Genomic DNA, 16,679 nt, shown 5'->3' with positions numbered 1-16,679 from the left:
GCCCTGGTGTAAATGGGTGCAGCTCCACAATAATTTGGCTCAGTAGCTTTACTGCAAGGTCAAATATGAGCAGATTGGCTATGAACCAGCCCTTGTTTATACATTTAAATGTTTTTGCTATTAGAAAATACTTTTCAAGATTTTTTTCTAGAATATGTGATGGACAAGCTGACTTACTTTTATCTACATACTTGAAAATTTTCCCCATTAAGAGATTCCTCGCTTGAAATTTTTAGTGTTGAGGGAACATGAATATTTTGAGCACGAAAACTCCTGAATGCCAGAGTAGCTTGCTCTGTTATAGCATTTTAAGATGGTTTCTGCATGTCCTTATTCAGGAATACACTAAACATTGCTGTCCTGACTGCATTAGTATTTATATCTGAAAGTTATGTATGTTGACATTGAAATACTCTGCTCTGTGAGGATCAGTCTCTGGTTTTTGTCTTGTTTGTTTAAATACAGAGCAAGGTCACTGCTTAAAATGCATTAGAAATTATCTGCTGGATGTGGATACAGTTCCTGTAGTGATGTTATTTAATTATGGCTTTAGGATCGGCTGGGTTTCCTGACTTGTAAACAGAGGTTGGGGAGAAGGGGTTTCACTGCCGAGGGGATTATTCCAGCTATATGGATTCATTTGTGTGTGTCTCTGTTTTATTTTTAGTTTTATTTTATTGTATTGTATTTATATATGCTTTTTTTTTCATTCACTAAATCCACGGCAGTTTTATCCAAGGTATAAGACAGGCCACCTGAATAAAAATGAGAGGAATGGTCCAGAATTGCATTCCAGCTTTTTTATGAAATCCTTCGGTACTGCTCACTTTGCTGAATTGTCTTCTATCCATCTAGGCATTTTATTGTGATTATTACCATGGATGGCTCCACTATAGTTTTTACCAGCACTAACCTCCACCTAAGTATCCCTTCAAGGGGAAGCTGATGATTTACTGCTTGAGTGGAGCTGAAATTCACATTCCAGTGAATTGAGGATCCTTCCTCTTCCCAGGGAAGGGAAGCTGCTACCATTTTGCTACTGTTACTGTCTGGGTAAGATGGTGTCCCCCTCCCTTGAAGAGAACCTGCAGTGCAGATTTTGTGGGAAGGGTGCTGGTATTGGCTCCCCTGAAGGATTCCTGCAGCTGGTGGTGGGGTATTTGGCTCATCATCCAATGTTAGCTGCAGCAATCCTGTTCTGCGTCTTCGCACCAATGCGGCAGCCGATTCACTGATCATTTTGGGGTACTGGTATGTGCAGTAGAGTGCACTTGAGAGATGGAGCAACAGCTGTAGGAGGCTTATTTAGTTTTTCAGTGGGGGAGAAAGGATACCTGAGGGGACTATAAATAAAAAGGGTGCCCAGAGGGGAGGATAAGAAAAGATTAGGAAAGGAAAGAAAAAAGTTCTCTGTTCCCTCCTGTTTTTGTTCTTGTTGTTGTTGTTTGTTAATGGGTTGAGGGGGTTGTGTGTATGTTATATTTTTTATCTTCCCAAAAGAAGCCAGCCCTGGATTAAAACACTTAGCACGTTTTTCCCTGAAGATCTTGCTCTGGCCTATATTTCCAATCCTCCAACATCTCAACACAATCACTTTGGCAAAACCAGTTTCTCCAGGTGGAAAACATCATTGTAAAATGAGATGCAGCTGATCTGACTTCAGCTTGGCCTGGCAACAAGTCTTATTGGCATAGAGGAAAACGCACAAGGTAAAACTTGAAAATTAGCCTGATAGCCCCACCTATCAAGTCTTACGCACTCAGATATGAATTTGTACTTCTGAAAACAGCACCAGAAAGTGTAGGATAAGGCAACAATATTCATTATAAAGTCAGAGGAGAAGCAGGGTGAAGCTGAAAGGCTTGGATTCTCTCCTGGAAAAAGGGGAGGCACTGGGGGAATGGCTCAGGAAGAGGCAGATTCTACTCTAGGAGAAGGGGAGCAGCTCCAGATCTGAGTGCTGTTTTGAACTGTATATAAATAAATTAGACCTCAAAAGGGAATATTCTGAGGACTCTGGATTGGTAGAATTTATGTAAGGAGCCCTGAACAGGATAAACTGAGATAGGACCCTGAAGAGACACCTCAGGCTTCCTCCAGCTGTTGGGAGCTGCTGTTCTCCAGCACCCCCGGCCATTAGCATCAGCCATTCCTCTGTTTTTGTTAACATGGGAACCAGTAAACTCATCAGAAATGACACACTATTCAGCACTATTCAGACATACTATACCCTACTGTACTTTCCACTGCATGCATCGATGAAGTGGGCTGTAGCCCACGAAAGCTTATGCCCAAATAAATTTGTTAGTCTCTAAGGTGCCACAAGTACTCTTGTTCTTTTTGTGGATACAGACTAACACGGCTGCTACTCTGAGCCCTGGTCTACACTAAGGTCGGGGGTCGAACTAGGGTACGCAAATTCAGCTACGTGAATAACGTAGCTGAATTCGAACTACCCTAGTTCGACTTACTTACCCGTCCAGACGCCGCGGAAGCGAACTCCGCGGCTCCAAGGTCGACTCCGGCAACTCCTCCTGCCGCGGTGGAGTACCGGAGTTCGAACTAGCGCTTCCGGGGTTCGAACTATCGTGTCTAGATCAGACGCGATAGTTCGAACTCCGAGCAGTCGAACTCGCCGCGTCGACCCAGCAGGTAAGTGTAAACGTGGCCTGAAACACTATTCAGTGGCAACCTCATTGCTCCCAGGAGAGTGGGATAAAGCAAAGGTGAACACTGGAGTTATTGCAATTCCTCTATGATGAGTTAAAGATAATAGAGCCCAAGTTTCTTTGTCTAGGAATTATATTCAGCACATCATTTTAATAGTCCCTCATTCATTTAAATATTTAAAGATTCTCTAGCCTTTGAATAAGAAAAATCCTTTAGATAAATGGCAAATAAAAAGAGTTAATGCACTAAATGATTGGGAGCGATGACCTACTAGGCATAACTAGACTTGTGGTTTGATTCCTATAATTGGAATGTCAATTTAGGATACAGTCATTGTAGGGGGGAGAGAGGCGAAGGGCCAGCAGTATAAGCTGTATGTTAAAAATATTTACCATACCTATGAGAGAGAATATAATGATGAATTGAGTATTGGTTAATTACTAACTGGCAGGAGGGGGTGGGGGGAGAAGGCAAACTCTTGAATTTGTAATGATCGAATGCTGCATATTTTGCATCTTATTCCCATACATCTGCTGTGTGACAAGTGCAGTTCAATTAGTTATGGATCACCAAAAAGAGTCTTAACATGTAACAAAATGCGATTGAACTTACATTTTTCCAAGTTCAGGCATCTGGGGAAACCTAATTGGATACACAGAGATTCAGTGGGAGGCAACGTTTTTAAAACAGTAATGCTGAAAGAGACAGAGGATGATATTGGCAGAAAATTAGATATGAATTTGTCATGCAGTGTGGCAGAAATAGAGCCAATGGGAGTGTGTGTGTGTATGTAAGAGAGAGAGAGAGACCTCCCCTCCCACCCCGGATCAAGTCCCCTGCTCCAATGAGTCTTTCATTATTTATCCACAGTGCAATAGCTTCAACAGGAGAGACGGATGGACTCCCTACATCAGGCTATCCCATGGCCCAATGGCTACAGCACTCACCTGAGAGGTGGCAGACCCCTGTTCAAATCCATTCTCCCCGTAAGGTGGAAGGAGGATTTCAGCTGCGGTTTCCTACATCCCAAGTGAGTACCTTAACCACTAGTGCTGAAGTTATTGGAGGGTGCTGATATTGTGTGTAAGGTTGCCTATGAGGCCCAAATCCAGTAGGCAGCCTCTGAGCAGGCCTATCAGATCAGCTGAGTTAGGAGACTGAATGCCAATCTTCCCCAAGTTTGGAATTGTTCTGGAGCTTAGTGGGGGAGATGGGTGGCCAGATGCCTAGGGGGAGGCAGCAGTTTGCAATGCATGCTCAGAGGTAGAAACATTGGCATGTAGGGAACTGTTACTGCAAAAACATGAGCACTGAGCTAGTTTAGGCACTTTCAGGATTTCTGCAGGAGTTTTGTGCATCAAGTGGTCCCAAAACTGGACCCAAGTGCTTAAAACACACACTGAAGTGCCTAACTTCTATGTGCTTTCTGTGAGGTACTGAATGCTCCCAACTCCCATTGATTTGGAAGTGAGGGCACTCAACAGTTGGCAGGAGTTGACTCTTTGAGTGCTGTGTACATCTTTGGATACCTCATTACATGAACGATGTAGACCTGTTGGAGGGGAGTTCAAAGAAAAGCAAGACCTTTATTGCTGAAGGGAGTGACTTCTGAGGAAAGATTTGAATGATTTTAATAATTTCTGTGTCTTAAGGGACACTGTGGGAATCTTCCTACCAGCAGGTGGTGACAGGAAATGAAAGACTTTTTTTATATTGACCACAATAAAAGAATTGAGGAAAAAACACTTATGTCCTTTCTCCAGCAGGAGGAACAACCTCTCCGACTGAGCTCAGCTTTTATCTGTTTTGCTTTCAGTTTATTTTAAACCTTTCTTCTTACCCTGTTTTAAATTGGTAGGTTTAAGTGTGTCTATTTTTCCCTGCGGAGATTGTTTATTATTTTTCGGTGACTGAGGGGTGATGTGATAGCCAAGTAGAAATATTTGAAGTACATAATTATCAAGAAAGGAATTGTGGCCCTGGGGTTTATAACTAGGGGTAATGAAATGAAATTGGGCAAAAGAGTATGTAGGCTTGAATATCAGAAGAAATAGCATCTCTTAATCATTCTGTTCTCTACCTGAGAAGGAAATTTGGTTATTGATCCCCACTTTTGCTGCCTTACATCATCTTTTGCTGTTTGCTGAGACAGTGAGCTAGTTGTGTTGGGGTTTTTAACATTATGGTGCATGTCCATTTTGAAATGAAATTTCTATTTGTATGCTTCACAACCCTTAAAATAATCTGCTTGGAATGTCAGCAGAGGTTAATTGAGACCTCACATGGCAATACTATTATTGTAATTAGGGCTTGGAAAAATCTGATATTAATTCAGGGACAATTCAGTAGGATTTTTTCCTCTCAGGTTTTATTATGATATTGAAAAGTAGATAGAGGTTAAAATTCAAGCTGACTATGTTTGTCTTAAAATCCATAACATTTTAATATTTTTTCTTAGAAGCATGGTGATGCTACACTATATAAATGTTCTATTTTATTTTTTTTATTCTCACAACAAAATCCATTTCCACCCTCTCTTTCCCCACTCTTGTTTTGGTTTCTGGAATAGGGTGACTTAGGGATTGATCGATTGAGTTGTATTCCCTCTTGGGCAAGGAAAGGAAGACTTATTTCAGGGATATGGCTGGGATCAATGTAGGGTACCCTTCTAGGCTGTTCCCTAGCAGAGTGTCTAGAGTTAAATAGTTACCTTCTGAGGGAATTTCAATAGCCATTGTTCTTTACCTACAAATGAGGCTGGGTAGCAATTTTCTATTCTATGTTCCCCTTCTGTGTTCTGCATAGGGGAAAGCTTGGTGAGCTCCAAGATGGAAAGGAGAGCATGTCCACTGAAGAGTGAAACAAGCATGATGGTGATTCTCCCTGGGTTATGAAAGCCAGTTTTATCAGAAAGAGCTCCAGGTGGGTGAGGCATTATCTTCTATTGGACCAACTTCTGTTGTGAGAGAGACAAGCTTTCAAGCTAACCCGTCCCACCACTGGGGGTGCCATGGCTACATTCTGTTTAGCATGCTTGCTCAATGAGAACTAACACAGATATGTTGTCTTGTGCTGGGAATTACACCTGTAGCTTGAAGTGTAGACATGCCCTCATTTGGATTTCTACAGGATTTCTTATGGAGTCAGTTGCTACTAATCATGTGTAAATGTTGCATAATTGAACCCATAGTTGTAGAAAGCCTAGGAAGGAGTTGTGAGATTTGTAAACTTAGCTGAAAAATGTATTCATGCCTGAAAAAGGCAAGTGCCATCCCCATACATCCCCTGCAGCCAAGTGTGGTGTTGCAAGTGTGCCCCACCTTCATTCTCTCCACTCTCTCAAATGGGGCATCTATAAATTTGCTTTCAAGGATCTGGGCAAGGGGAAACCAAAAACACACTAACAAAATAAAGCATGTCCCCATCATTAAAGTGTCAGAAAAGGAGCAGCAAAGAGTCCTGTGGCACCTTATAGACTAACAGACGTTTTGGAGCATGAGCTTTCGTGGGTGAATACCCACTTCGTCGGATGCATGTCAAAAGGAGCAGTTGTTACAACAGTCCATAAGAGCCTCCCTTTAACATCCTCATTGAGAGCTCCCACACATCAAGTTTTCAAATTAGAATCTCAGTCTGGTCAGGCTAGTTTCCTGGAACCTGAGAGAGAAACCACAACAATGGCAGCCTGCCTGGCTTCTAGCCTCCTCTCTCTTGTCGCTTCCTTCTTAGTAGCATCCTCTGACTGGGCTTGCAGCCTCTCTAATTCCCCTTCCCAGCCATCTAATTCTCCAAGTCTCTTAATTCTTCTCAGGTGGGTCAAATAACCTAAAATACCTACCACTTTCTCAGCTGCATCTGATTAATGAGGGTTGGCCCCCAGTCTGCTGTCCCTAAAACGGAAGGCCAAACTGTGACAATGCCCAGGCCATGTTATGTTCTTTATTTTTACCCAGTAATAACAAAACATTGAGTTTCTTCCTCTCTATGGCCCATTAAAAAATGGCAAATCTTATTGCTGAGTCCTGTGAGTGTGAAAGTTACAAATGAGTTGAAACAGGGTGATTATGAGCATCAAGACTAAGGGCTCGATCCTGTATGGGGAGTGAGGGGGAGTGGTAAACCCATAATTGGATGGCTGAGGTATTCAGCTGGGTATGGAGCTACTAACTATCTTGTGAGGTTGGTGGGGAACCCATGTGCCTTTAGAAAATGACTTTTAGGCCTGGTCTACACTAGGACTTTAATTCGAATTTAGCAGCGTTAATTCGAACTAACCACTCAACCGTCCACACCAGGAAGCCATTTAATTCGAACTAGAGGGCTCTTTAGTTCGAATTTGGTACTCCACCCCGACAGGTGGAGTAATGCTAAATTCGACATGGCTAGCTCGAATTAGGCTAGGTGTGGATGCAAATCGAACTTAGTAGCTCCGGGAGCTATCCCACAGTGCACCACTCTGTTGACGCTCTGGACAGCAGTCCGAGCTTCGATGCTCTGAGCAGCCACACAGGAAACGACCCGGGAAAATTTGAATTCCTTTTCCTTTCTGGACAGTTAGAATCTCATTTCGTGGTTGGACATCGGGGCGAGCTCAGCAGCACCGGCAGCAATGCAGAGCTCTCCAGCAGAGGAGTTCATGTAATCTCTGAATAGAAAGAGGGACACGGCATAGACAGACTGGGAAGTCCTGGATCTGATCGGTGTGTGGGGCGAGGAGTCTGTGCTTTCGGAGCTGCGCTCCAACAAACGGAATGCAAAGACCTACGAGAAGGTCTCCAAAGCCATGATCCAGACAGAGGATACAGCCGTTATGCAACGCATCGCCGCGTGAAAACCAAGGACCCCAGACAAGGCTACCAAAAAATCAAAGCGGCAAACGGACGCTATGGAGCCTGCCACCAGTGCCCCACCAGTGACCATGGACTCTGATGATGGGACAGTGTCGACGGACAGTTCCTCGACGATGTTCACGGACGGGGAAGATGAGGAAGTGTTTGTGGAGGACGAGGCAGGCGAGAGCGCTTACAACGCTGGTTTCCCCGACAGCCAGGATCTATTCATCACCGTCACGGAGATCCCCTACCAACCCTCCCCAGCCATGAACCCGGATCCTGAATCAGGGGAAGGAGCAGTCGGTAAGTGCTTTAACCATGTTAACTTTTATTCTTAATATAACAGGGATCTGAAGTGTGTGAGAAGGAGGTCTCTCTATATATGGGGATAGAACAGAAATCCTCCTGGGAGATCTCCACGAAGCTCTCCTTCCGTTAATCGATAAGCATCAGCAGGTGGTTCCTGGGGAGAGCTGCCTTATTGGGTGCTCCGTGATAGCACCCTTTTCCGCGCGAGGCTTTTATGCGGTATTCAGGGAGCATTGCCTCCCCGAGCACGGCTGCATAGGTCCGTGGTTCGTGATAGATTTCACGCAGCATGCGCTCTCTATCTCCTTCAGTGCCCGTCCTCACGGTGATCTCGCTAGGAGACTCATGCATCTAAGTAGTGGAATTACTGTTATGGTGCGCCTGGTCCAAAGTATTTTTAATAAATCCACGGACAGACGGCATAGCACAGACTCAGCACGCAGCTGCGTGACGAGCGTAACGGAAAGCCAAAGAATCAAATGGACGCTCATGGAGGGAGGGGGGAATGAGGACGCAAGGTATCCCACAGTTCCTGCTGTCTCCGAAAATCATTTGCATTCTTGGATGAGCTCCAAATGCTTCTATGGTAAAACACCGTGTCCGCGTTGGTTCAGGGCACAGCTCTGCAATTTACGCACACCCCCCCGAACCCGAGAAGTTAAAGGGAAATCAATCCTCTGTTGACTCGTTTACATGTCACCGTATCTTTACTGAATGCTGCAGATAGATGCGATGCTGCAGCACTCAACACCAATATCCTTGCTCCCCCCCCCCCGCCATGGGTGGCTGACGGTACAATACGATTGATACCCGTTGTCATCGTCAGCCTATTGGCACATGGGACAGTGCAAAAGGGCTGGTAACCATGCCGACTAGCATCAGTAAGGTCAATCAAGGGCGCCTGTCCCTAATTTTTCATGGCAGATGGTGCAATATGGCTGGTGTAACCGTCCTCATCATTGCAACAGGGGGCTGAGCTCCATCAGCCCCCACCCTTCATTGTAAATAAAAGATTCAATTGCCCCTGGACTAGCAGAGGGATGATGGGCTCCTTCATCCACACTCCTTAATGTCCTGCCTGGACTATCATTGCAGCTGGAGGCTTCCTTCCACTCATTTCTCACAAACAAGTCACTGTGTCTTATTCCTGCATTCTTTATTACTTCATCACACAAGTGGGGGGACAATGGTATGGTAGCCCAGGAAGGCTGGGGTAAGAACGGAATGAACAGGTGTTGTTGTTGCAGGAGTACCCCCTGTGAATAGCATACAGCTACCCTAATTTATGCAGGATTGGACACAGAGCAGCTGTACTCTCTGGTTCTATGATACAGTGGTTCTCTAGTACACTTGCCCATATTCTAGGCAGGACTGATTCTATTTTTAGATACCAAAAAGGAGGGATTGACTCAGGGAGTCATTCCCAATTTTGGCTTTTGCGCCCCTGGCTGATCGGCCAGGGGCACTTATGACAGCACCAAATGGTGCAGTGCAAAAGGACAGGTAACCATGACCATCTTATTACCATCTTCTTACCAATTCATGGTATGGTAGACAGTGCAGTATGCCTGGCAACCATCGCTGCTGTCATGCAAAAGCAAAAGCATGCTGCTGTGCAGCGCTGCTGGCCCGCCTCTGTCAGCGGCATCTAGTGCACATACGGTGACATACACAAAATCCAAAACAGGCTCCATGGTTGCCACGCTATGGCGTATGCCAGGGCAATTCATGGAAAACGTGCTCAAAATGATTGTCTGCCATTGCTTTCCCGGAGGAAGGAATGACTGGCGACATTTACCCAGAATCCACCGCGAAAATGATTTGTGCCCTAGCAGGCACAGGGATCTCAACCCAGAATTCACACAGACAGCCTAGACTCAGTTAATTGTTCTCAAAAAAGAATATTTGCAAGGAATTCACTCCCTGTTTCCCATCTCACAGCTTCCACTGTCTCCAGACCTGACACAGCATCCCCCTCGCAGAGGCTTGCAAAGATTAGGCGGCGAAAGAAAAAGACAAGGGACAAGATGTTCGAGGAACGTATGGGCTGCTACCTAGCAGAGGCGGACCAGCAGAGCCAGTGGAGGGAGACCGTCTCTCTGTGCCAGCGCTCACACAGCGAACGGGAGGAGAGGTGGCGTGAGGAAGACAAGCAGGCGACTGAAACAATGCTTGGACTAGTGAGGGAGCAAACGGACACGCTCAGGCGCCTTGTGGATGTTCTGCAGGACCGCAGGAGGACAGAGACACCCTGCAGTGTATCTGCAACAGCACTCCCCCGCCACAAAGTCCCATACCCCCCTCACCGAAAATAATCAGGAGGAGGGGCGGCCGGGGACGTGAATACTGTCACTGCACCACAGCACAGTGCTCAAGTACCCAAAAGCTCTCATACCCTACATTTGCCGAAGTCCTTCACTTCCAGACTCACAGTAGTCCCAATCCCAGTCCCATCCCCTAACTGTCTACTTAATTAATAAAAATGCTTTGCTGTTAATTACTGTTTCCGTTATGTTTTTTCAAAGAAGACTGTGTTCGAATGGGGGGCGTGGGGAAGGGGGTGGTTAATTGCATAGGACAGTCACCTTTCTCAGGGTACAGACACGGGGGCAGGATCAGCAGCGGGTCACACACATGGTGCAGTCAGTAGGCACCCTGGTCGGTATGGGAGGTGGTTTCCAGGATCTGTGTGGGCGGGGGAGATGTGACTTTGCAGCGGGGGAGGGCGGTTACAGATCTTATACAGCGGTCCTTGTCCTGGACCGCTGAGTCACGCAGCTGAGGAATCTGTATCCGTCCTCCTCCACCACAAGGTCACATATCCGCCCGCACACAGAATTCCATAAAGAGGGATGGCAGGCTCCGTTGAAAGAAGCATTCCAGCACTGCGGACCGCTCTAGGAGCAGGAGCCTGTCATTCCTTGAGTTTAGAGGCGGTCTTTACATCACCGCACACCCTACACCCAGCACAGTCTGCCTCCCAGTTTCAACCCTTTAACGCAAAGTCATGAATAAAGAAACCTTTCTTAAGTAACAATGGGACATGTATTTTATTTTTACACGTGTGTTGGAAGTGGGGGAAACGGGGTGAACGGGGTATGTAACCGAAGAGGAGAGTCAACAGTAACTGGGTAAAGAAACAGGGGCAGGTTCAGCTTCTCTGTAAAGAAACTGAACAGTCACAGGTCACGCTGCTCGCTGCTCGCTGGTATTTGAAGAGTTCCTTGTCGCTGTCCCAGGCGCCTGTATAGGGCTTCATGAGCAAGTGCATTAGCGGGCAGGCTGGGTCCCCGAGGATGACTATAGGCATCTGCACATCCACAACAGTTATTTCGTGGTCCGGGAAGAAACTACCTTCCTGCAGGCGTCTGAGCAGCCCATAGTTCCTGAAAACACACGCATCATGAACCTTGCCCGGCCACCCGACGTTGATGTTTGCAAAACGTCCCCTATGGTCCCCCAGTGCTTGCAGCACCATTGAAAAGTAGCCCAATTTCTCATCAGCTGACTGTGGAAGAGGTGGACGATAAAGTGCGAGGAGGAGAAAACGGCGATGATCGCAGCGGGCTCCATGCTTGCAGTGCTGTGGCGTCCGCGCTGTCACTGACCAGAAAAGTGCACGAACAGATTGCCCGCAGGCGCTTTCAAGGAGGGAGGGAGGGAGGTTGTGATTGACGGTTCAATGACGACACTTACCCAAAACCACCCTCGACACATTTCTCCCCCCAGCAGGCATTGGGGGCTCTACCCAGCATTCCAATGGGCAGCGGGGACTGCGGGAACTGTGGGATAGCTTCCCACAGTGCACCGCTTCCAAAGTCGACGCTGGCCCCGTGAATGTGGACTCAGAAATTCGAATTAGTGTATTTAGTATGGATACACAAATTCGACTTCATAAGGTCGAATCCACAAATTCGAACTAAGTTGATTTGAAATAGTCTTGTAGTGTAGACAAGGCCTTAGTGCTCTTCAAGTCAATAGTGTTAATGAGGGCTCAGCACCAATGCATCCAGTATGATCCTGCTTAGGTTCTGCACGCCCGTGGAGAAGGAGGTGAGGGCACAAGTGCCAGCTCACTGGGCAAGGTATATTGTGCAGGTCTGTGCACCAGTAAGCCTATTTTATCTAATCTAATGAAGGTATTTCTATGTAAGCATGCAATATCATCCACCCCTCCGAGTGCATAAAACATTTACTGGGGCAAATCCCAAAAAGCTGAAATATTGATCTGTATGCTAATGGTTATTTAGGACTAGGTGTACTTTCATTGTGCTATTTATGTATGATTTTTCTATAATAAGCAGTTTAACTCAGTGGACCTCCTTTTTGGCTGTCTGCCTTTGCCTTTGTATTATGTGACAGCTCAGCATCTGAGCTTGGTGGAAGAATATTAAGTTCTCTCTCAAGTGACACTGAAATTGTTTTGATATGACAAAGACATTTTAAGAGCATCATAATGGCCTGCATGAAAGGAAGTTTTGTTTAAGTAAGGACTTTAACATCAGGCCATGGGTTACAAAGATGCATATTGTAAAACCATATTTTCCTGGCAACTTAATGGGGTCTTCACAAACATACCTTAGCAGCAATCAATCTGTCTCTGTAAACTCAGAACATAATTAAAGGACTGTCTTTTGCTTTGCATTCATGTTGCTTGCCAGCATACTGCATTAACTTCTAATATGATTACACTAATTCCATAATGCAGTACTTACTAACCTTTTAACAAACTTACACATCTTGTCCATTACCAAATATTTTTCAAAGTAAAATAAAATAAAAAAATTGAAAAATTATATACTTCAGAGCTCAGCAAATGTATTTATATCTCAGTTCAAAGTGTAGGTTTCAGAGGGGTAGCCGTGTTAGTCTGTAACAACAAAAACAGCGAGGAGTCCTTGTGGCACCTTAGAGACTAACAAATGTATTTGTGTATAAGCTTTCGTGGGATATAACCCACTTCATCAGATGCATGGAGTGGAAAATACAGTAAGCAGGTATAAATACACAGCACATGAAAAAATGGGAGTTGCCTTACCAAGTGAGGGATCAATGCTAATGAGGCCAACTCAGTCAGGGTGGATGTGGCCCATTCCCAACAGTTGACAAGAAGGGATGAGTATCAACAGAGGGAAAATTACTTTTTGTAGTGACCCAGCCACTCCCACTCTTAATTCAGGCCTAATTTGATGGTGTCCAGTTTCCAAATTAATTCCAGCTCTGCAGTTTCTTGTTGAAGTCTGTTTTTTGAAGGTTTTTTATTGAAGAATGGCCACTTTTAAGTTATTGAGTGTCCAGAAACTGCAGAGCTAGAATTAATTTGCAAACTGGACACCATCAAATTAGGCCTGAATTAAGAGTGGGAGTGGCTGGGTCACTACAAAAAGTAATTTTCCCTCTGATACTCACCCCTTCTTGTCAACTGTTGGGAATGGTCTACATCCACCCTGATTGAATTGGCCTTGTTAGCACTGACCCCCCCCCCCCCACTTGGTAAGGCAACGCACAGCACGTGAAAAGATGGATATTTATACCTGCCTACTGTATTGTTCACTCCATGCATCTGATGAAGTGGGTTTTAGCCCCCGAAAACTTATGCCCAAATAAATTTGTTAGTCTCTAAGGTGCTACAAGGACGCCTCATTGTTTAAGTTCGAAGTTTAGTGATTCTTGTCTATAAATCAACTGTAGTTTAATAAATCTAAAAAAATAGTATAAATGTCCAATTTCTACTCCATGCAGTATGAAACAATCAGTAATTAAATTCTGAATCATCAGGTTTATGCTTGGATAGGTAACTCAGTATGCACTATATTTGCATTACATGCCTAGATGTCAAAGACTTAGTTCCAAATTTTTTAACCCTGGTCTCCTAAGTCAGTGGTTCCCAATCAGGGATATGTGTATCTCAGGGGGTACTCAGAGGTCTTCTGGGGGTACATCAACTCCTCTAGATAATTGCCTAGTTTTATAACAGGCTACATAAAAAGCACTAGCGAAGTCAGTACAAACTAAAATTTCACACAATGACTTGTTTATATTGCTTTATATACTATACACTGAAATGCAAGTACAATATTTATGTTCCAATTGATTTATTGTATAATTCTATGGTCAAAATGAGAACATAAGCAATTTTTCAGTAACAGTTGCTATGACACTTTTGTATTTTTATGTCTGATTTTGTAAGCAACTAGTTTTTAAGTGAAGGGGGAAAGCTTGGAGTGTGCAAGACAAATCAGACTCCTGAAAGGGGTACAGTAGTCTGGAAAGGTTGAGAGCCATTGTCCTAAGTTACTTCAAAATTTTACTCTTCATGTATTGTAATATATTGCATCATGGACCTAATCATTCTTGAGATGAATAAAAGCAGACTTTTGCCTCTGTGCAGAGTCAATGGTCTCTATTCAATGGATTTGCCTTTGTGGATCCCTTTGCAGGACTAAGGCCCATATTAATTGTATAGAGCAGACTCACATAATATTAATTTGTTTTTGCTCTGGTGGACAATTCAGTAGTGTCCCCTCTTTTCATTTTATATTTTTTTCTTTTCATGGTCTGACTCCTTTGCATATCCATAAGTGCATTTAGCATAGGGAAGATAGTGATACTGCACTTTATTTTACAATGATCAAATAATCATTCTCTTGCCAGAGAGCAGTTATAGTTGTTTCTGTTCATGTATCTAGTACATGAAATTACAATGGAAGAAGATTATGACTATCTTAAAGTAGTAAGGACTGTGTTTTGCAAATTCTATGAATGTTTGTTAAAATATTACATTAGACAGAAATATTTTACTTTAGATTTGATGTTATAAAGTACTGTGTATTTTACACTGCCACCTCTTTCTCTACTAAATGTCATATTTTAACACTTCCATAGGCCATCACTATTCCAACAAAGAAATGTGACATACTGCACTCCTTCACTAATACATGGGTCAGACTTAATGGTGTGAAGATTTTTTGTTTTTCTTTGAGAAGTATAGAGATATACTGAATCTTTTCAAAAATGTTCCATTGCTTTTTTGAATAGTACTGAACACTGCAGTGGCCCAGCAGTACATAAGGAAGAGGGTGTTTTTGGCTAACAGTGTCACAGAAGTCACTTGTTTTCTGGATATTTAGTTTTTGCTAAAGCCAGGGGCTCATGCTAAACACTATACAGACATATAACTGAGACCTTTCCTTCCTTGGAGAACTTACATTCTTTTATTTAAGACCTTTGGTCATTCTCCTATACTCCACTACACTGGATATATAGAGATTCCGATTTGTTAACTTTTAAGTAATCCTCTTTCGTAGCAGGTTGGCCAGGGTAGCAAAGTAACATGAGTTTAAGGATAAAATCTCTAGAAGTTTTGTCACGGAAGTCACAGCCATGGCAAATAAAGAGCCTTAATTATCACTCCCTGGTGAACTATAGTCTTTGATAATTTAAAATTATAATACATGAGTGAGAACTACTCAGTAAAGTCTATTTAAAAGGGAAGAAAGTAGTTTGTCAATGGAAATCCACTTCTAGTACTAGCTCTGTTGCAGAGTGAAATAATCTGGCAAAAAAGGAACCAGCTCCATTGACTTCAGTGCAGCTATGCCTATTTGCACCACCTCAGGATCTGGCACAAGGACATTAGTTTGCATGAGGGAATAATCCTTATCATTGACTTAGTTCGTTTCAGTAGGTTATTATTTAAGAAATTGAGGCTAGATTAGCCTCACAGATGTACACAAAGAAGAGACTATTCACAAATCTCCCCTTGCTTGTATGAAAAGGCAAATGCCACTAGGGCACCATCTTTCCTTCTTGTATCTCTGTAGCTGCATCATCATAGTGCATCACTGTGTTAGTGGGAGTGGCCCTGTACTGTTTAAATGCCTTGATTCCCTGTTCTGCTGTGGCTGGGGCCCAGCCAATGGCCCTACGGCTCTGTCTGGAGCAATTTCAGTAGTGGGGCATGAGGAGGTATTTTGAAGGGCAGCCATCCATAAGGATTACTCCAGCCTCTACAGATATGGAAGGTCTCTCTCTCGCTCTCTCCAAGTGGATTTTCAAGATTCTTCTAATTCACTACCCCTCCAGAGGACAACTTATATTTCTTCTGTCCTTCTGCCCCTGCGCCATGGTTTTGTTGCAGGGGGGACTGATTTGACAGTAAGTTATTTAAGCAGACACCACATACATTAGGAATTCCCACTGAATAAACAATGTCCTTGCTAATTAATTTATTTGAGTTTGATTCTCTCCACAGTTCCATCACTGTCACTTGTGATTATTAGAACAGAAAGCCCCATATCTTTGTCAGATGGTCATCTCCTGTGTACTTCATCTCTGGAATGAAAATGAGAGATGTTCATTAGGAAAGCTCATGAGAAACAACAGAATTGCATCATCCTCAACACAACACTGGCTAGAGCTTACAGGTGCAGAATCAACAAACATGCTAGTCTCCTGGTAAAAACTAAGGATAACCAATAACTTGTGTAAAATATTGTTTTGATTATTGAATTTATGAAATTTTGTGTTTTCTTTCTGGCTTGCAAAATGTAAGGCAGTTTTGCTATAGCTTATTGGACTCAACATTTCATAACAAATGACGTTTTCATTAGAAGAAATAGGCCGCCAAATTTTCTAGTCCATCAAATTCATCCTGCACTGGTTGAGTGGTGCAAAGTGGACCTAAGCTGGCCACAAATGCCTAGCAGAATATTCCCCTTGTGTAGGGAAGCCCCCTGCTAACAGAAAGTTGGTGGAGACTGTTCCTGCACCAGGCACTCTCCCCCCTCCCCCCCCGGTGTAAGTGGTGGGGAAGGGACTTATAAGGAGTAAGTGAAGTGAAGCTTTGATCCTCCAGTAGTGCAAGAT

At 43.9% G+C, this 16,679-nt stretch overlaps 1 long non-coding RNA gene across 1 annotated transcript; it reads left to right on the top strand.

Moving 5' to 3' along the window:
• Window positions 1-3,571: 3,571 nt before the first annotated feature.
• On the top strand, window positions 3,572-16,191 carry LOC123375439. The gene is made up of 3 exons (XR_006581451.1): window positions 3,572-3,700; window positions 5,476-5,592; window positions 16,066-16,191. It is a non-coding gene; the product is annotated as an uncharacterized LOC123375439 (long non-coding RNA).
• Window positions 16,192-16,679: the final 488 nt, after the last annotated feature.

Source organism: Mauremys mutica, chromosome 1 (genome assembly GCF_020497125.1).
Source record: "Mauremys mutica isolate MM-2020 ecotype Southern chromosome 1, ASM2049712v1, whole genome shotgun sequence".
Classification (NCBI taxonomy): domain Eukaryota; kingdom Metazoa; phylum Chordata; order Testudines; family Geoemydidae; genus Mauremys; species Mauremys mutica.
This window is presented reverse-complemented; position numbering and strand designations above follow the sequence as displayed.